Raw genomic sequence first — 18,932 nt, 5'->3', positions numbered from 1 at the left:
CAGCATATATTTACAATGCCTGCAGCATCCCAGTGTCATGTGATTGCGATATATGGCCTTCCCAGCTGGCTTCCAACAAATGAAGTCAATGGGGCAAGTTGCATTTGCTTAACGACTGCATGATTTATTTAACAACTGCAATGATTAATTAATAACTGTGGCAAAAAACATAATAAAATCAGGCATGACTTAATAACCACTTTGCTTAGCAATGGGATTTCTGGTTCAAATCATTGACTTAAATCCTGGACTACCTATATGAAACAGCTAACCATGATGATACCAAAGTGCCAACCCAGTTGAGTCAGCAATAAAGGGGCAAAATAACACCATTGAGGAGGGAAGGGAGTCCACACCAGTCTGTAAACCAGTCAGCTGTCACCACCACCTCTCTCTTTGGGAACTGAAAAAACACCATGCTACAGTGACAACAGCTTCCAGCAGCAGCCAGCAAGGCCATGCATCATGACAGCACCTGCAAGCAGGAAAAATAGAAGAAGTCCCAGTGCTTTCCAACATGAACACAATCAATGCAGCCAACATTCTTAGTGTCATTAGCTTGAGACTGGATTATGGTATCATCACAGCAACCATCAAACATATAACTGCCTCATCTCCAATCAGCACCCTTCAGCTGAAAGCCCGATGATCTGGAGTACTTGTTGCAGGAAACCTTAGCCAAGTATAGGAATTCAGAGTCCAGGAGGGAAGCCCAAAAGGAAAAACCACAAAGGGCACATCCTTGCCCCAACAAAATCAGTACCTAAAAGGCTCCCACACTCACAGTCCTGTTAGTCCCACCAGCAAAGTTATGCTCAGGTCAGGACCCTAGTCGGTGGGACCTAAGCTGGTGTCAGGATCAGTGCCCAGCATAAGAATTGCCCAACATAGTACACAAAAGGGTGCAAGAAATTAAAATATACAGAGTCATGTCAGAGATAATCAAGTTTTCCCAAAATATAACCTACACTCTCTGTTTCTTATCCCATTTCATGGGAAATGTAGAAAATGAAATCTGGAAAGCAAATTATTTGAAAAGTTATCCCTCTCACTCACCATGAAACATGATAATTTCCTTTGTTCATCTACTACCAGGTTGTGGACAAATACAGACTAACATTTTCAAATAAAATTGACAAAAGCTCAATATCTCCAACAGTACAAAATACTATACTTGAGAGAATGCTTTTTCCAATAGTTTCTATCCAGTCGTGAAGACTAGGCAGAATGGATGAGCTCCAAGTCCCTTCAATTAACAATATCTTTTGGGACCTAGGAAGTGCACCTTCTCTGTCACAGTGCCTACCCTTTGGAACATTATCACCTCCCACAGATTGGTATAGCTCTTGATAATGTTCTGAAAGTCCTTCAAAACCTGGCTGTTTTCCCAGGCTTAGATATAGGATGGTTATTTCTCATTGTATTACACTTTTTTTAAAAGTATAAGCCATCCAGTCCTTTGAAGTATGGTAGCCATTAAATTTAAATAAACAAATACTGCTATGAAAATGAAGGAATGAGGCACTTTGGCTAGAACTAAAGGTTTACACAAAATTGCTTGACACTTTTATGTTGGAACACCCTACCCTACATGGTGGCGAACCTAGGCACATGTGCCAGAGGTGGCACACAGAGCCCTCTCTGTGGGCATGTGCGCCGTCGCCCCAACCCAGTTCCATCGCATTTCTCCATCACATTTCTCACCGTTGTTTGTAGGAAAACAAAAGTTTGAGGGACTTTAAAAAATGCACGAAACAACATTCCGCCTTCATCACAGTACATTTTCCTGTTGTTGCCTCCATGGCCTGCCTCCTACTCTCACAGCACCTTGCGCAGCAGAGTGAAATTTAGCATGAAGCCACACTGCGATCCTGCATCATCTCAGCTCACTCTGGCCTCCCAAATGTCAGTTTCTTTTTCTGCAGAGCTGCCAGTGTTGGGATGCCCTGCCTCTCCACCAGCCAGCTGGTCTTCAGCGCGTTGCTCCTGAGTTTGTCAGCCTTCAGATGTCAGATTCCCACCACCCAGCACCAGTTCAGGGGTTCCTTTCCCCCCGGGGAGGGGGGAAGAGAGAGGAGAGAAAGGAGAGTGAGAGAGGGAAAGAGAGGGATGGAGGGAAATAGAGAGGGGGAGGGAAAAAGAAAGAAACAGAGAGAGAAGGAGGGAAAGAGAAAGGGGAGGAAAAGAAAGAGAGAAACAGAGACAGAGAGAGGGGGAGGGGGAGGGAAAGGGAGGGAGGATTAGAAGAGAGGGAGGGAAAGAGAAACAGAGGCAGAGAGGGGGAGGGAAAGAGAAAACAGAGAGAGAGAGAGAGAGGGTGGGAGGGAGGGAGGGAGGGAAAGATAAATGATAATACAAAAGTATTGTTAATAAATGTAGTATTTCAAAAGCAGAAAAGGGGCATAAATTGCATTTATCACATTTTTCTTAGAACAATTAGCTGAACTCTGCCTTGTTTATCATTATTTTAGATAGTAAAACCTCAGTATTCAGATTAAATTGGTGTGTTGGCACTTTGCAATAAATAAGTGGGTTTTGGATTGCAGTTTGGGCACTTGGTCTCTAAAAGGTTTGCCATCACTGCCCTACCCATTGTTTCTTCCATATCTTTCCCAACCTATCACCACCAAAATACTCTGTTATTCCTCCTCTACATTTCCAGAACTCTAGATTTACTTCACATAGCCTAGCAGTCAGCTATGTCTTATCTCACAGTTATATACAATACAGTGTGATTCTTTTCCAAAATGTTTTGGTATTCCCAGGTATATTCCATTTTTCCTTGGAGTAAGAACAATCAATGCATTTCAAATATGAAATCTCACATCCAGAATATCATTATTTCCTATTCCAGTGTCTGGAATACAATGCTATAAGAACAGACAACTATTCTGCAAATCCATTTACAAAATCTTTAAAAATGGAGAAGACCTACATACAAAAATAGGGTTCAAGTCCCCATCTAGGCTGTAATAGAAGATTTCCTCAAAACTAGCAATTTGTTCAGCAAAGAAAATTTCCACAGAGTAATAATCAAAACACATAAACTTTTGTTTTCATGTCTTTGTACATTAAACTTTCTTAGTACGTTATGCTGTGTGTACATTATACCCATCTCAAACTGAATTCAAAATGCAAGGAGCAAACAATGTATATATTTCAACTTATGGATGTTGTAGCACTTCTGAAAGATGCCATATTTCACCTATGCCGCCACATTCTGGTCAGAAGAAGTTTCCAGAATATTTTATATAGCAAACTGCAATGTTCTAACAGTGTATGTTAAAAACACTGTATCTCTCCTCTATCAGCAAAAATTTATCCACTTGAAAACTCAAGACTACTCCAGAAGAGAAATATGATCCAATCAAATAGGCATGTTACTCACATCCCAAAGTCCATCTTCTATATTCAATAACTATTTAATCTTTCATGAATTCAGCTTCAGTTTGTTCTCCCATAATCAGGCCCTTAACAGTCTGGAGACAATCTGAGGCTCTGTAGTAGTCCAACCTTAAACTTGCAGAAAGGAGAATTATAACTAAGTGTCATTAGCATATGTCTTTCCATATTTACTATTTCATGGCAGATTGGAAAAAGTTCTCAAAGATAGAACTCTACTGCTTTCTCCATTACAAATCCAGACAAATGATGTCTGTACACAGGGATATTTGGAGACCCTAAAGCTTTGATAAACAATTTAGCTTAAACCAAATTGTGCACAGCGATACAATATCACTTGTACCTAAAATTAATTCTGTTTAATTGTACGGGAACCTTGAACATTATTAAAAACCTTTTTACTACTGTAGAATAATACATTGATGATGTTTCAGTAGAATATATGTTGTTGTTGGTTTATAAATTCAGGGTTGTTTAATGTGCTATTTGACTTATCTTGTTTATTTTAACTCATGTGAAGCATTCTGACACAGTAATTAAATTGCTAGCAAAGTAGTATAATATCCTACTTTTAAAATAACATTTTATTATGCTTTTATTTCAAACAATAGCTACATATTCTGCCACTTGATAATTCTCATGGCAATTAAATTACATTTTACCTACTGAAAACTCTGAAAGCTACTATAATAAACACAGCATACGCTAAACTTTAGTGCAAGCTACACGCCACCTTTTATAAAATCTACTACCTTAGACAAATAATAAGAATAATAAGGTGAGTCACTAAACCTTAATTATTTGAAACTATATATGTAGGAAGTGGGGAAAACAAGCTAGAAACTATTTAAAGTCATCTCTACTCATCAAATTCTATTTATGTCCAATAAAATACAATTCCAAATAAATAACCCAAATATAATACAACAAACAAATGAGATTAGGAGCAGTCAGCATTAAAATACAGCAAAGTACAACTATTGAACTAAATAGATATCTACTTATACATATACATCTACAAGATATCTACTAGATATCTACTGTATACTTATACATATACACTGATTTGACACACAGATATAAGTATATACTATATACTTATACTGTATATAGGTATATTATACTTATCTGGCACATATGCGTATTTGTTTAAAAATGAACTCATACATCCTAAGATCAATGCATGCACATATACTGTACTTCCATGAACGTTCATATATATAGAGAGAACCTGAATATTCAATCATATGTTAACAGTTATATATAGTGACCTTTTTTATATCTTACCTTGAATTCCCAACTCTGTACTTTGCACTGTTTTAGAAATCTTACAGCCACTTTTGCATTCATGTTCCTTTATCCATTCTATGATCACTGTATCCCACTTTCCCATTCCCACATTACTCCGTCTCATATGCTGTGTCATAACTCATTTTTTTCTCTATACTTTCTCTATGCTTTCCTTTAATAGTGATTAACTATTTGTCCAAAGTAAACAAAACATGGAACAAGTGAGCCACTTTCAGAATTCAGTGTTCAATTTCAAACAGAAAATGTGATGATTATCAGAGAAGTCCATGCTAATGTAAACTATTTTTATATGACTTTAGAAAATTAATTATAACCAATTCTGTTTCAAAATGAATATACAGGCATATGTCACATGGTATATCTCTTCCAATTCTCATAACTTGGTTGAGAAGTTATTTGTATTCTATAGTAATGTTATAGTAGCCACAATACAAAGGAGTTACAGTTAAAGATTACTAAGCAATGTAATTTAGTACAATGTAACTTACACTTACTACACTGGCCTTGGACTTCTAAACTTTACCACAAAGGCACCAAAATCAATCCATCAGCTCACAAAGGTGTGCTTTCTTAACCTCTAGAACAGATGGGATTGGCCAGAAATGTCTAGCATGTCAAACTGTTAATCATCACTTAAATTAAGGCATGGTTCCACCATAACTGGCATTAGTCTTCAGGGAACCTATTTAGCAGTCACAAATTCCTGCCACTCCTGCTCTGCTTTAATTAAGCTTAATGTCTCGTAATTTGACCTTCTGTTGCTAACCTATTAACCTTATCTAGTACAAGTTCAAATATGATAAACTAAAAAGTTGCTGTAAATGCCATTTAAACTGCTGAAAATGTGCTACTTTCTTCTATTCAAAAATGAAAGGTATCCAACAATTCTGATCCTATCCTAAAAACAAATATTGCCAAGAAAATTTCAAGTAAGCATTGATATAAGTAAGGACTACAGTTAGCCTTCATACAAGAACTCAGCAATAAATCTCAGCTCCCCAGACATTTAATTCCTTTCTCAGGAATAGGCTAACTGGTGGAAGATTTTAAAATATGACTTGCCTATTTTAGATTTTTTCTTGCTGACAAAAAATGACAGCATGACACACAAATGATTTGCTCTCTGCAGTGCAAAGGAGTCAATGCTTTTACAGAGGTCAATATTCTAAAGTTTAAAGTCTAGGCTTTTCCCTCTGACTCTTCTGAATGAATGGATACTTGGTCATTCTTGTGATGGTCTTAGGTAAACACGTTATATTATGATATGGTTTTCTCTAGCCTGGAAATTAGTGGTTCCTGACAGATTAACTTCAATTTATCTACAAACAAAATACAGAGCTCACTATCCATTAATACTACAGTATGCTATTTCAATTTAGACATTATACAAAGACCTATGTCTCTGAAGAAGGCTTTAAGGCTGTGCAAGCTGGAAAGAGAGAAAATGACAATGACCACCAGCATTACTGGTGATAGCTGTACTGTTGGAAGACCTGACAATGAGGTTAGGAACAGATTGTCATGCAGAAAATCTATGTATTCACTAAGAGTGGACACCGACTTGATGGCACATAATCAATCAATGCTATATTGATTCTTCCTAATATGGAATTTCAATAAATCCAAAGAACAGCAGCTTTACATAATCAACCTAAAATATGAGTTGATGAAAACAAAAACAAAAAAATAGATACAAAGCCTACATGGTCCTGGAAGTTTTCATATTGTTATTAAAGGAACAAAATGCAGAACCTTACAAAATTAGCTTGATTTCAAAAAGGTAAAAACAGAAGTATTGCCTATAACTTTCAAATAACGTTAAAAGATACCAATCTGCTTAGAAGCCGCTTGAAAAATAGATATATTTTATTATTTTATAGAATAAATAATAAAAGGTCAAATACATACATTTGGTTGATATAATGTATTAAAAGATAGAGGGATCTACTGATCAAAAATGTAATTTCATAATGTATCAAAAAATGGTGTCCACTGATCAAAATGTAATTCAGGCTCAGGTCAACACATGCTCTTGGTGAGAAGTATATAGATTTCTAACCCTGATATAGTTTATACTATGTTGGTTTAATGCTAATTTCAAGCATATGCAGTGGTGTTATAAATAGAGAATGTTACTAAACTGCCCTTTTGCAAGTTTCAAAAGTAGAGTATTAAGCCTTGCTAGCATGAACATCTTTCTTTGTTCATTTTGTATGCCACCAGGAGTAGTTTCAAAAGTGAGATGGGTGGTATATATAGTCATGTAAAAAAGAAAGTACACCCTCTTTAGTTCTATAGTTTTATGTATCAGGATATAGTAAAAATTATCTGGTTCTTATCAGTTCTTAAAAGCAGGTAAATATATAGATGAACAACAACACATGACATATTACATCATGCAATCATTTATTTTACAAAAAGAAAGGCAAAATATGGAAGCCAAAAAACTAAGCACACCTTATGATTCAGTAGCTTTTAGAATCACTTTTAGCAGCAATAACTTGAAGTAATTGTTTTCTGTATGATTTTAACAGTCTCTTAGTTTCTCTTGTGGAGGAATTTTGGCACACTCTTCTTTACAAAATTGCTTCTGTTTATTGAGATTTATTTATTTATTTTTATTTATTTTATTTATTTATTTATTTTGATTTATATGCCGCCCTTCTCCGGAGACTCAGGGTGGCTTACAATGCGTTAAGCAATAGCCTTCATACTATTGTATAATACAAAGTCAGCTTATTGCCCCCACAAACCGGGTCCTCATTTTACCTACCTTAGAAAGGATGGAAGGCTGAGTCAACCTTGAGCCTGGTGAGAATTGAACTTGTAGGCAGCTGGAAACTAAATACTACCTTTAACAGTAGCATTAGTCTGCTGCACCACTCAGCTATGTTTGTAGGCACAGCCCTATTGAGGTCAGGCACAGCATTTCAATCAGACTGAGGTCTGGACTGATTGGATCAACACCTTGATTCTTTTCTTTTTCAGCCATTCTATTGTAGATTTGCTGGTGTGCTTAGGATCATTGTCTTCTTGCATGACCCAATGTTGGCCAAATTTTAGTTGTGGACAGATGGACTCACATTTGACTATAGTATACTTTGAGTTCATGGTCGACTCAATGACTGCAAGGTGTCCAGGTCCTGTGGCTGCAAAACAAGGCCAAATCATCACCCCTCCACCCCCATGCTTGAAGGTTTATATGTTTGTGCTGATATGCTGTGTTTGGTTTTCACCAAATGTGGCCTGTGTCTTATGGCCAAATATTTCCACTTTGGTCTTATCTATCCAAAGATCAGTGTTCCAGAAGTCTTTGATTTGTTAAAATGCAATCTTCACAAACCTAAGCTGTTCTTTTTAAAGAGAAGAGGCTTTCTTCTGATAATCCTTCCAAAGAAATCATACTTGTTCAGTCTTTTCTAATTATATTGTCATGAACTTTAACATTTAACATGCTAACTAAGGCCTGTAGAGTATGAGATGTACTTCCTGGATTTTTTGCAATTTCTGTGAGCATTGCATGGTCTGACCTTGAGGTGAATTTTCTGGGACATCTACTCCTGGGAAGATTGGCAACTGTCTTGAATGTTTTCCACTTGTAAATAATCTTCCTCATTGGAGAATGATGGACTTTAAATTGCCTGGAAATGGCCTTATGGCCCTTCCCAGATTGATATAGGAGATGATCAGGTTGAGCCCAAGGGAAGGGTCAAACATGTCATAAGTCACAACTACCTTCATGCCTGCAAGAGATCTGAGTCCAGTCCACCTTGAATTCCTTTCTATTCTTAACTCCAGCACATTTTCCTTAACAGCCACTCGCCCAGATTCTTGTAGAGAGCTTAAGCCTGCAATAAATCTTTATATTTATTCAAAGTGCCTGAATCTCCTGATTTCCCATGTGCTTGACAATTAATGGGCAGCAACAATTGCTTTTCTAAGATCATTGCTGATGTCTTTACTCTTTGACATTGTGTTAACACACACCTTAATGCTGAAAACCAGCAAATTCTTATAACATCAGGCAATCTTGAGTTTCTTTTTAACCTCCTCCTCCTCCTCCTTTTCAAGGCTAAGTTTATACTTACCTTCTTCAAAGTCAATTTGTTATTCTTCTAAACTACACAAAATGTCATTTTTATCCATTATGTGCAAGTTGAGGGGGATTTTAAGATTATAATATAGGTTTTTTAAATATCAATTGAGAAATTTAGGTTCTGATGTTTTATATTCATAAATTATGAATATGTAAAGTGAAATTTCAATTTTTTTTAAAAAAAAATTCTTTATTACTAAATTTATATGCTATCATTGCACCAAAGGCCACTCTATGATTAATGCAATGCAGCAAATTTATATTGCCATGATGAAACACTCGCTAATATACCAGTCATTTGTGAATAACTGACATTTTTCTTCCTTCAAATAGTCTATTAAATCAAAATTTCACTGTATTTAGAAAATAAAAATAACTATTTTACACAGTGCATCATATGAGTTTCCTAGAAATACGTCTATTGCAGAAACTGGTTTTATAAATATACTGGAATGAAATTCAACTTACTGTATTTATCTGTTCTACTATTTATATTCCAATTTTCAGAATACATAATAATTGAGTTTGAAGGGACTTTGGAAGTTTTTAGTCCAACCTCCTATATCATTTCAGATAATTACCAGATAAAAGCCTCCAGTGATGAAGCACCCACAACTTCTGAAGAAAAGCTGTTTCACTGGTTAATTGATCTCACAGTTAGAAAATTTCTTAGTTCTAGATTGCTTCTCTCAATTACTTTCCAACCACTGTATCCTGTTTTGCCTTCTGGTGCTTTGAAAATAGGTTGATCCCCTCTTTTTTGTGGCAGCCCCAAAATAATTATTTTCCTAAAACATGCCATACACTAAATAAATTCCCAAAATAACCCTTATATTACCAACAATATAAATAATAGTATAAACTGCGTAATTATAAACATGTCTTTTTTAAAAAGACACATGTATATTTCTCACAAGATGACATGATGCAATGGCTATATGCATGTGTCACCCAAAAAAGATAGCATTTTCAATTGCATTACATACCAATGGCATCAACATTTTTTCATGTAATTTGGATCTGGGGATCAAAGGAGGGGAAAGGAGGACTCCTACTTTCAAAATGTTTTCCTGCAGGATCTGAGTAACTTATACAAGAATTCTGTATGGTCTGAATCTGAGAGGCAATTACTTGTCTAAATCACTTAATTGCATAAATTAGTAATTTTCTGAAGCAATACCAGTTCTACCCAAAAGCTAAGTCCTACTGAATTCAATGGAGCTTACATCTAGAAAATTAAGCACTGTACAGGTAGTCCTCAACTTACGATCTCAACTTAGTACAGGTAGTCCTCAACTTATGACCACAATTGAGCACAAAGTTTGTGTTGCTAAGTGAGAAATTTGTTAACTGAGTATTGTCCCATTTTACAACTTTTCTTGCTACCTTTGTTAAGTGGATCACTGTAGTTGTTAAATTAGTTTAGTAACTAAATTAGTTAAGTAATTAAATTAGTAACACGAAGACCTGGCTTTTCCGGCAGGCCTGGGGCCGTTGATCTTACTCTTGCAATCCGGCGAGATCCGGCCATAAATGGTGTGAATGAGTTTTAATGTTTTTAATGTTTTAATTTTTAAATGATTTTTATAATGATTTTAAATGCATTGTGAGCCGCCCTGAGTCTTCGGAGAGGGGCGGCATACAAACTGAATAAATAAATAAATAAATAAATAAATAAATAAATAATAAATTGTTAATTGAATCTGGTTTCCCCATTGACTTTGCTTATCAGAAGGTTGCAAAAGATGATCATATTATCCCAGGACACTGCAACTATCATAAATGTGAATCATTTGTCAAGCATCCAAATGAAAATCCCATGACCATGAGGATGCTGTAACAGTCATAAATGTGAAAAATGGTCATAAGTCACTTTTTTCAGTGCCGTTGTAACTTCAAATGGTCACTAAGCGAACTGCTGTAAGACGAGGACTACCTGTTTAGGGTTACAGCATAAAACATGTCAGATAAATATACATTTAAGAGAAGAGCCTGTAGTACAGTGGACTAATGCACTGTTATTAACATCTGCTGCTTGCAATTACTGCAAGTTCAAATCTCACCAGGTTCAAGGTTGACTCAGCCTTCCATCCTTTCAAAGGTAGGTGAAATGAGGACCCAGATTGTGGGGGCAATAAACTGACTTTGTATAAATATACAAAAGTATGAAGGCTATTGCTTCACACATTATAAGCCGCCCTGAGTCTCCAGAGAAGGGCGGCATATAAATTAAAGCAAAAAAAAAAAAAAAATCTGAGCTCAGTATAGTGTTGCTTTTTTGCCTTTTAGAACATGAGAATACCCAACAAATTATAAGCAATAATTGTTACATTTTGTGGGGTTAAAGAAGCCTTGTCACATTTACTACTGGGGGAATCATGGACGTTGATTAGCAATTACATACTGAAGTTTCTTTGTATGGGGGGGCTATATAGAACTGTTTATTATGTTTATATAAAACATAAAAAGGAAAAAGAACAAATGAGGGAAAGAAAAAAGAAAGTAACAAAAGCATACAATGTTACAATAGATAATGAATGTTTTGTTGCAATTTCATTCTGAATGTATACTTGTGTATTGATATGTATTTGTTCTCTCCTTATGAATTGGCTCTTTATCAATATAATAGAAAGACTGATCAATATTATTCCATGTGGTAAATTTTAATGTTGTATCTAATAATTTTTTTTTCTTATGCATTGTAATACACTTTTATTGAGATTCTAAAAATATTTCAAGGCACTAACTTTTTCTTAGGTCTTAGTACTGATCTCTATAAACTGAAAACACATTCTAAAATGGCCAAAGTCTATTTTGGTGGCAATTAACAAAGAAGCAATAGCACATATCATAAATTATTTGTATCAACTCTGATTCACTAGAAGCAGTATCTCCACCCAAGACTATGCAGCATCTTTCAGACCTTCATAATTTTATGTAACTTCTGTAGCAGTTAGATTTTTGCACCTTGGCATTCTTAGATGATTTAAAACCCGTTGTATTGGAACATAATATTAACAGTACTGTCATATTCAACAAACAAGATACAAGGAAATTTATATAAAATCAAGTAGTTTTTATATTTTCCACATCTGTTGCAAAATGCATCGATCATTTTGTTGATCAATGTTTTAAATGTCACTTTTGGAAGCAGAGAAGTGATAAAAGAAATCACTAACCTGAAAGCCAACTAGATTTGGTATGAATTTTTTTGGCATTTAACTTGTAGATTTTAAACAGCACATTATGTCAGTTGATAAAGGCAATAATTTACAAGTTTGGTGCATCTATATCTGTATCTGTATTTATATCTACCTATATATCTATATCAACAATCTAACTTCTTTCTCCATTTTTTTTCCACAGTTCTGAGGGCCTGGTGGCTCAGCAGACTGATAGCATTGTGATTAACACCAGCTTCTGCAATTACTGTAAGTTCGAATCTCACCAGGCTCAAAGTTGATTCAGCCTTCCATCCTTTCTAAGGTAGGTAAATTGAGGACCCAGTTTGTGGGGGCAATAAGCTGACTTTGTATAAATATACAAAAGTATGAAGGCTATTGCTTAACACATTGTAAGCCGCCCTGAGTCTCCGGAGAAGGGCGGCATATAAATCAAATTAAAAAAAAAAATCTACTGAAACTGGTATTACTTTTGAAGGAAATCTCACACTGGCACCAATAGCAAATTTCATACCAATGTAATTATTAATTTTAAAATTAATGTAATTTAAATGGATTTTCCTAAGAGTTTAATCAGAGGAAGTACTTTTACTCCCCACCATCCTTACTGGAAATGATCTACATTAATTGTCAATTTTCACTACATGCATATTTCATCGATATTTTTAAAAATCTTCAGAGTAATATTATTTAACAGAAAGTTTAAACAGAAAATCAAAATAATTATGGTGTGCATTTCACTCAGATATTGAACTTAAGTTTTCACTAGAAACAAAGATAGAATAAGAATTTTTATCCAGCATCAACCTATCAAAATCAACCTTTAAGCATCCCACGCTTTTAAAATAATGTTTCATTTTTTTTGTGGCAGGTATTATATACTTGTAAAAAAACAACTTGAGCAAAACATTTCTTTTAATTACTATTCAGTTTTAAAATCCATACCATCATTGGTGGTAGAACCTAGCACCTCTTGGTGATCTTATTTTTTAAGATCAGAATAATGAGAAAAAGACCAAATTAATACTTAGATGAGAGATCACAAAGTTGAACTGAGGACTGTAGACAAGATTAGGAAATTGAATAAAAAAGACTTCCTGGAAGAAAGCAATAAGCCTTCTTTTATAGATCTATATATTGTTTCCAAGACAACATGGATATTTTGGTTAGTCACAAGAATCAAGCTTGAGTTGACTTTTTTTTAGAATTCATAGGCCTTTCAGGAATTTGTAGGAGTCCAAGCACACACAAAAAAATCACAATGATGTGTAAATGACTAGGAAAACAATGTGAATAAAAAACTTGATCTTTCAACAAGCAAATTCATATTTCAACATCTCCTGTTGATTACAGTGCCACCCTACACCAAACTCTGTAGTTTGAAAATGATTGGCACTTTTTTCTGAAAATTATAATGCAGGGTTATATTTAATATAAGTAAAATTTTCAGAACTTATAAATATTGATAATTTATGAAAAAGTATCCACACAATGATAAATAATGCCATGCAAATCTGATAAAGAAACGGAAAGCCTTGTGACCAGATCTATCTTTTACTTTTACCTCCCCACTCCCCCCCCCCAAAAAAAACAAAGGGGGAAGGAAGAGAAATTAGCAATCCTGGTTTGGTAAAGTTATATAATGACATTGTGCACACTCAAAGAATGCTATAATGCACTGTGGAGCGGTATATAAGTCTAAGTGCTACTGCCATTGCTATAATAAAGGTGGTACTGAATGTACTTTAATCCTATTCCAATTATGAAGAAAAATTTAAAGTATGCCCAAAAATAAGGGCCAAAAGTAGCACAAGATGTTTGACAAATTAATCATGCTAAATCCTATACCTGTTAAGTATTGAGCAAATACAAGCAACTGAAAGAATCTGGAATTTACTGAGTAAGTGCAGCTCTTTGAACACATTCTGTTAATAAGTCACATTCTCAGTGCCACACCTTTATTGGTAATGTATTTGTGTATATTTATATGATCAGTCTGTGCTGATCAAATCATATTTTCTCAAACAGAAATAATTGTCTATACCTTACTTTGAATTTAGGGACTTCTATCATGTAAATATTCCATCGTTTGTTTTACAATAATTAAAAATAGCCACTACTCTACCAATATTTTTCTTATCATCTGTCCTAAACCAATGCTTTAGGTTTTTTTTATATATAAAAAGAGGTTCCTTCCTAAATTCCTTAAAGAATTAAAATAAGCCAAAAACTTTTTAAAAAGAAAGATTAAAAAATACCAGGGACAAACAAAAAGCAAAAGCAGAACACTTGGAAACAAAATATTTCTATTAACCACATTGCCTATTCAGATCACACATGCTTAACTAGTCTACTGAGAATGTGACATATGTCACACTGAGCTATAATCCATTAAAAGTTAAATACAGATTCATTCATCTTTTCTTTCATAACAGGCTTTATTCCAGAGAGTAAAGAGCAATCTTCACCTCTAAATCAAGCTGAAATTAAAAGTTGAATTGTCTTATGTTCCCAATGAACTCTGTGAGTTATATTATGCATGACACTACATGCCACTCGATATTGTAGAAATAATTGGTTTGGCAAATAAACTACATATTTAGAAAAAGAGTTGTTAAAAACAATATACATTAAGTATCCATATATTGCACTTCCATATTTAGTAATGTCATAACTTTATAACTAATACTGTATGTGCTAAGAGTTGACAATGTTATCAAGTCATCATACACTATATACTTTTAGAAAGTTTCTTAATACAATTCCCAGTGATCTTCCAATCACAACTGTTTGTCATTAAATTCAGAAAGTACAAGCCAAAAACCTATAGATAGTATACCATTCCCCCCCCCCCCCCGTTATTTCTGAAGAAGCCTTGGCCAAGAAATTCATCACTAGTGATAAATGGTGCAACAAGATATGGTTGAGCTTGGAATAAGGAGAAAGAAAGTGGAGACACATTATTGAACTAAAGATTTGAAAATATCCGTTATTGAAGATCAGGTTGGACAGGGAACAAAAATCTTAACATTTGTGTGCATGCATGCATGTATACATGCATGCACGCGTGCATATCTCCCTGTTTGCCAATGGAAAGGAAGTGAATAAATAACGAGAGGTGAGCACAGGCAGAAAAGAGGCATGGCCTTGTCTAGAGCGGTTGTGCATGCAAATTAAAGAAGAAACGGGAGCGTCGGAGCGATACGAAGAGACTGGAGCAAGGAAGGGAGTGGAAAGAAGAGGGCTGAGCCTTCAGGAGCTCGCCAAGGTTTGCCTCGGCTCTAAATCCGCAGAGGAGCAGCTGGTGGAACTGCAGCTACTGCGCACAAGACTTTGTGGGCTCTCTAATTCAGAGAAAGGTTGAGGGGAAAGTATGGAGGATGCGAAAGGAAAAAAGAATTTAAAAAGCCGCCCCATACATCAGGCTGGAAAGACCGAGGGCAGGGGGCACAAACTTTGCTCGCTCTGCTTTCCTAATTCGCCTCCAAACTTTATTTATATAGCCCCTGTGACGGGGGAGGGGGGGGAGGAAAAGCGAGAGGAGGGAAAAAAACTGACCGGTTCCACCGGAAATAATCCTGAGAGACCCGAAGTATCCCCTTCCCCGGTTCTTCCTCCGGCGCCTGTGCCCCACGACTCCATCCGTCCGTTTAAGTCTCTCCCTGATCCCGGTTCTTGTCAGGGTGCCAAAGCGACGCCTCTCCAGCTCGCTCTCTCCCCGGAGTCCCTAACCTCAGCCGCGGCCATTTCCATTTTCTTCCTTGTCGTCCTCGCCCTCTTCTCCCCGCCCTCCCGTACCCCTCCCCCGGCGAAAAGCCAACCGGGGCCCTCGCGCTTACCTCCCAAAATGAGGTTCGTGGCATTCCCGCCGGCCGTTTCCGCGACTACCATTGCCGTCTTCAGGAAGCAGCGGCTGCAGCCCTGTCTGGAGCGAGCGCCGGCCCGCCTGTCCGCAGCCCGTCAGAGGGCTCTGAGCGCGCGCGCACGCGCGCACCTCCCCTTGCTCCAAAGGCCACCCGTGACAAGCGGACGCGAACTCAAGACAGTTAATTCTAGCGTGGGGACTCGGGAGCTCCGACGAGTGGCGGTTTAAGGGAAGGGAAGGGGAGGAGAAAGCGGCCGCCGCTCTTCGAAGCAACTCATGAAGCCACCGCCTCCGACGCCGTTACGAAAGCGCACAATATCTGCACTCGCACAACTACACAATGCCCTTTCAGGAAGCTGCCCTCACCCTCTCCACAGGGTATCTGCGCCTCTGTGTGTAAATGTCCTCCTCCTTGCTCCCTGATTCGGGGCTCTGCTGCAATGCCTGCGAGGCTGACTTTCAAAGCCTCACCCGCAGCCTACGATCTTCCCTCCCTCCCCTCCCTTCTTTCCAGTCTGTCAGTCCCTCCCTTCATTTCGCTCTCGCTCTCTCGCTCTGCCATTCATAGGTTTAGCCAAGTTTCGCTGGTTTAACCTTTTTCTTTCCCACCACCACCAGCTAGGAAAATCTGAGGGAGAAGGGGGAGGGGTGTATCTTTGAAACAGATCACAGCTGACTATTTGGCACTGTCTCATGGAAGGCTACAAGGCTTGCAAATAAAGTTGATTTCAAAGTTGATTTGAATGTACAGTCAACAAACAGGCATGACAAACCAAGGCTTGCTTGTGTGTGTTAACCGAAGTGCAATTTAACATGAATTGCTTTAGACTTTTCAGGTGACCGTAATTAGGGAAGTTCAAATAATTTCCTCAGATGAATGATTTCATGTTGGCTCACAATGAACTGATACAGAACAAATATTCAAATTTAGCCATATATGAATGAGCTAGAAGAATGATCAATAAATTGAAATCTTTTTAATGTATATGAAACTGTAACAAATATGACAACTATATGTTATCTAAAAGATTAAAGGTGAAAGGAAATACAATAGTCAGATGCCCCCCTAATAAAAAAGTCTTTTAAGTGTTGTAAAAATTCCAGTACTTAGGAGCAAGAGACCTAAATAACATTGTCTTCCAATAATAGAAACAATAATGTAATTATATTTTCCCTTAAGACTTTCTAAAGAGGAAATAGATAAATATCTTTATGATGCACTTGCATTTCACCTTACTGCATTATGTTTCAGTTGTTGCTTTAATTCTTCTACCAGATTTTATTTCATGTCTATCAAAGTTCCTCAAAAAATTCTATCTGACATTCAGTCAGTTAGATCAGGAGTAGGCTATTCATTTTCCCAAGTGGCCACATGAGAAACTGGAACTGCTGTGGAAGGCTGCTGACCACTTCTGCTGCCCCCTGCCACCCCCAGCCACCACTGCTCTCTCATTGCCACTATTGCCCCCCTGCCACCACCACAGGCTAGACAGAAACAGCCAAATGGGTGGATGTTGCCTGCGGGTCATAAAATGTGCGTGACTGGGTTAGATGAACCAAGAATTTAAGCTACTATAATAATTGTATTGAACAATTAGATAATAGGCAAAGAATTTTTGCCTCATAAAGGACCACCTGCTCTCTTCCAGTGTTACGGTTTTATAGACAACAGGATAACAACTTCATTAACTTGTCAAATTCCTGGTCAGTTATCAAGTGTTATAGCAAAATGTAATAACAGTGGTGCAATATTAATATTCTTGCAGTTTAATATTTACATGATACCATGTTATTGATTCAGAACCCAACTGATTTGCAGTAAATGTTGGCTTGTGTCTGACACAACAAAATACTTAAAAAGTGTTTAATACAGGTAGTCCTCGACTTACGACCACAACTGAACCCAAAATTTATGTTGCTAAATGAGATAGTTTTTAAGTGAGTTTTGCCCCATTTGATGACCTTTTTTGCAGCAGTTGTTAAATGAATCACTGCAGTTGTTAAATTAGCAACACAGTTAAGTGAATCTGGCTTTCCCATTGACTTGGCTTGTCAGAAGGTTACAAAAGGTGATCACATGTCCCTGGGACACTGCAACCATCATAAATATGAGTCAGCTGCCAAGTATCTGAATTTTGATCACATGACCATGGGGATGCTGCAAAGGTCGTAAATGTGGAAAACAGTCATCAGTCATTTTTCAATGCCATTGTAACTTTGAACAGTCACTAAATGAACTGTTGTAAGTCACGGACTACCTGTATATTAATAATTGAAACAATGATTAATGGGTGGGTCGCTAATGTTTACATAGTCTTACATATCATTTTATATAACTTTGGTTAAAGTGTTGGTCCTACAGCCTTCAAGATGCATTTCTTTACAGAGAATCTATCATGACACATCTTGAAACTCTTAACTTAATGTAACACATCTTGAAACTCTAACTTAATGTAAGTTCAGCATTTGATTCAACATTAATACTTTAAGAATGGAAAGTAATACTGTATTTCATGTGAGGCAAATTATTTTCAGTTTTAGTACTTAATTTCAATCATTGGTTAGACCAAGCTATATAAATTTAAACAAGCGCTAACTTAATGTAAGTTCAGCATTTGATTCAACATTAATACTTTAAGAATGGGAAAGTAATACTGTATTTCATGTGAGGCAAATTATTTTCAGTTTTAGTAATTAATTTCAATCATTGGTTAGACTAAGCTATATAAATTCAAACAAACTCTGCAAAATAGTAGGAAAAGATTAACATAGAAGAAGAAAGATAAAAAATAATTATTTCATAATAGAATTAACTTAAAAATTTAGTGTTATTGCTATATGTAAAAAGTTGTGAAGAGCAGGCACTGATTAGTTGAAAGAAATCTGTTATTTAAAGAAAGGCTTTGTATAAAATATTCTAACACTGAATATACTCAGTGTCACTAATATGTATTTCATGAAATTAAATAATGACAACAGTAAAAACAAATAGAATTTATATGTACCTACTTCTTGCACCATTCCATTTCCAACTTATGCAAAGTGTTAAAAAGGAAAAATAAAATGCCGTGTAAAA

General features: G+C 36.4%; 1 protein-coding gene across 2 annotated transcripts in view; it reads right to left on the bottom strand.

Moving 5' to 3' along the window:
• NRIP1 (nuclear receptor interacting protein 1) overlaps nucleotides 1-15,995 on the bottom strand; it is a 71,884-nt gene extending 55,889 nt beyond the window's left edge. Inside the window, exon 1 of one of the 2 annotated variants that reach the window (XM_070942657.1) lies at nucleotides 15,831-15,995. The gene's annotated coding sequence lies outside the window, so the exon portion shown is untranslated. Of the gene's footprint in view, nucleotides 1-15,549; nucleotides 15,743-15,830 lie in introns of those variants that run through there. The other variant, XM_070942658.1, reaches the window with a different exon arrangement.
• Nucleotides 15,996-18,932: the final 2,937 nt, after the last annotated feature.

This window comes from Pituophis catenifer, unplaced genomic scaffold (assembly GCF_029215685.1).
Source record: "Pituophis catenifer annectens isolate HBS135680 unplaced genomic scaffold, rPitCat1.0.hap2 SCAF_4, whole genome shotgun sequence".
Taxonomy (NCBI): Eukaryota; Metazoa; Chordata; class Lepidosauria; order Squamata; family Colubridae; genus Pituophis; species Pituophis catenifer.
This window is presented reverse-complemented; position numbering and strand designations above follow the sequence as displayed.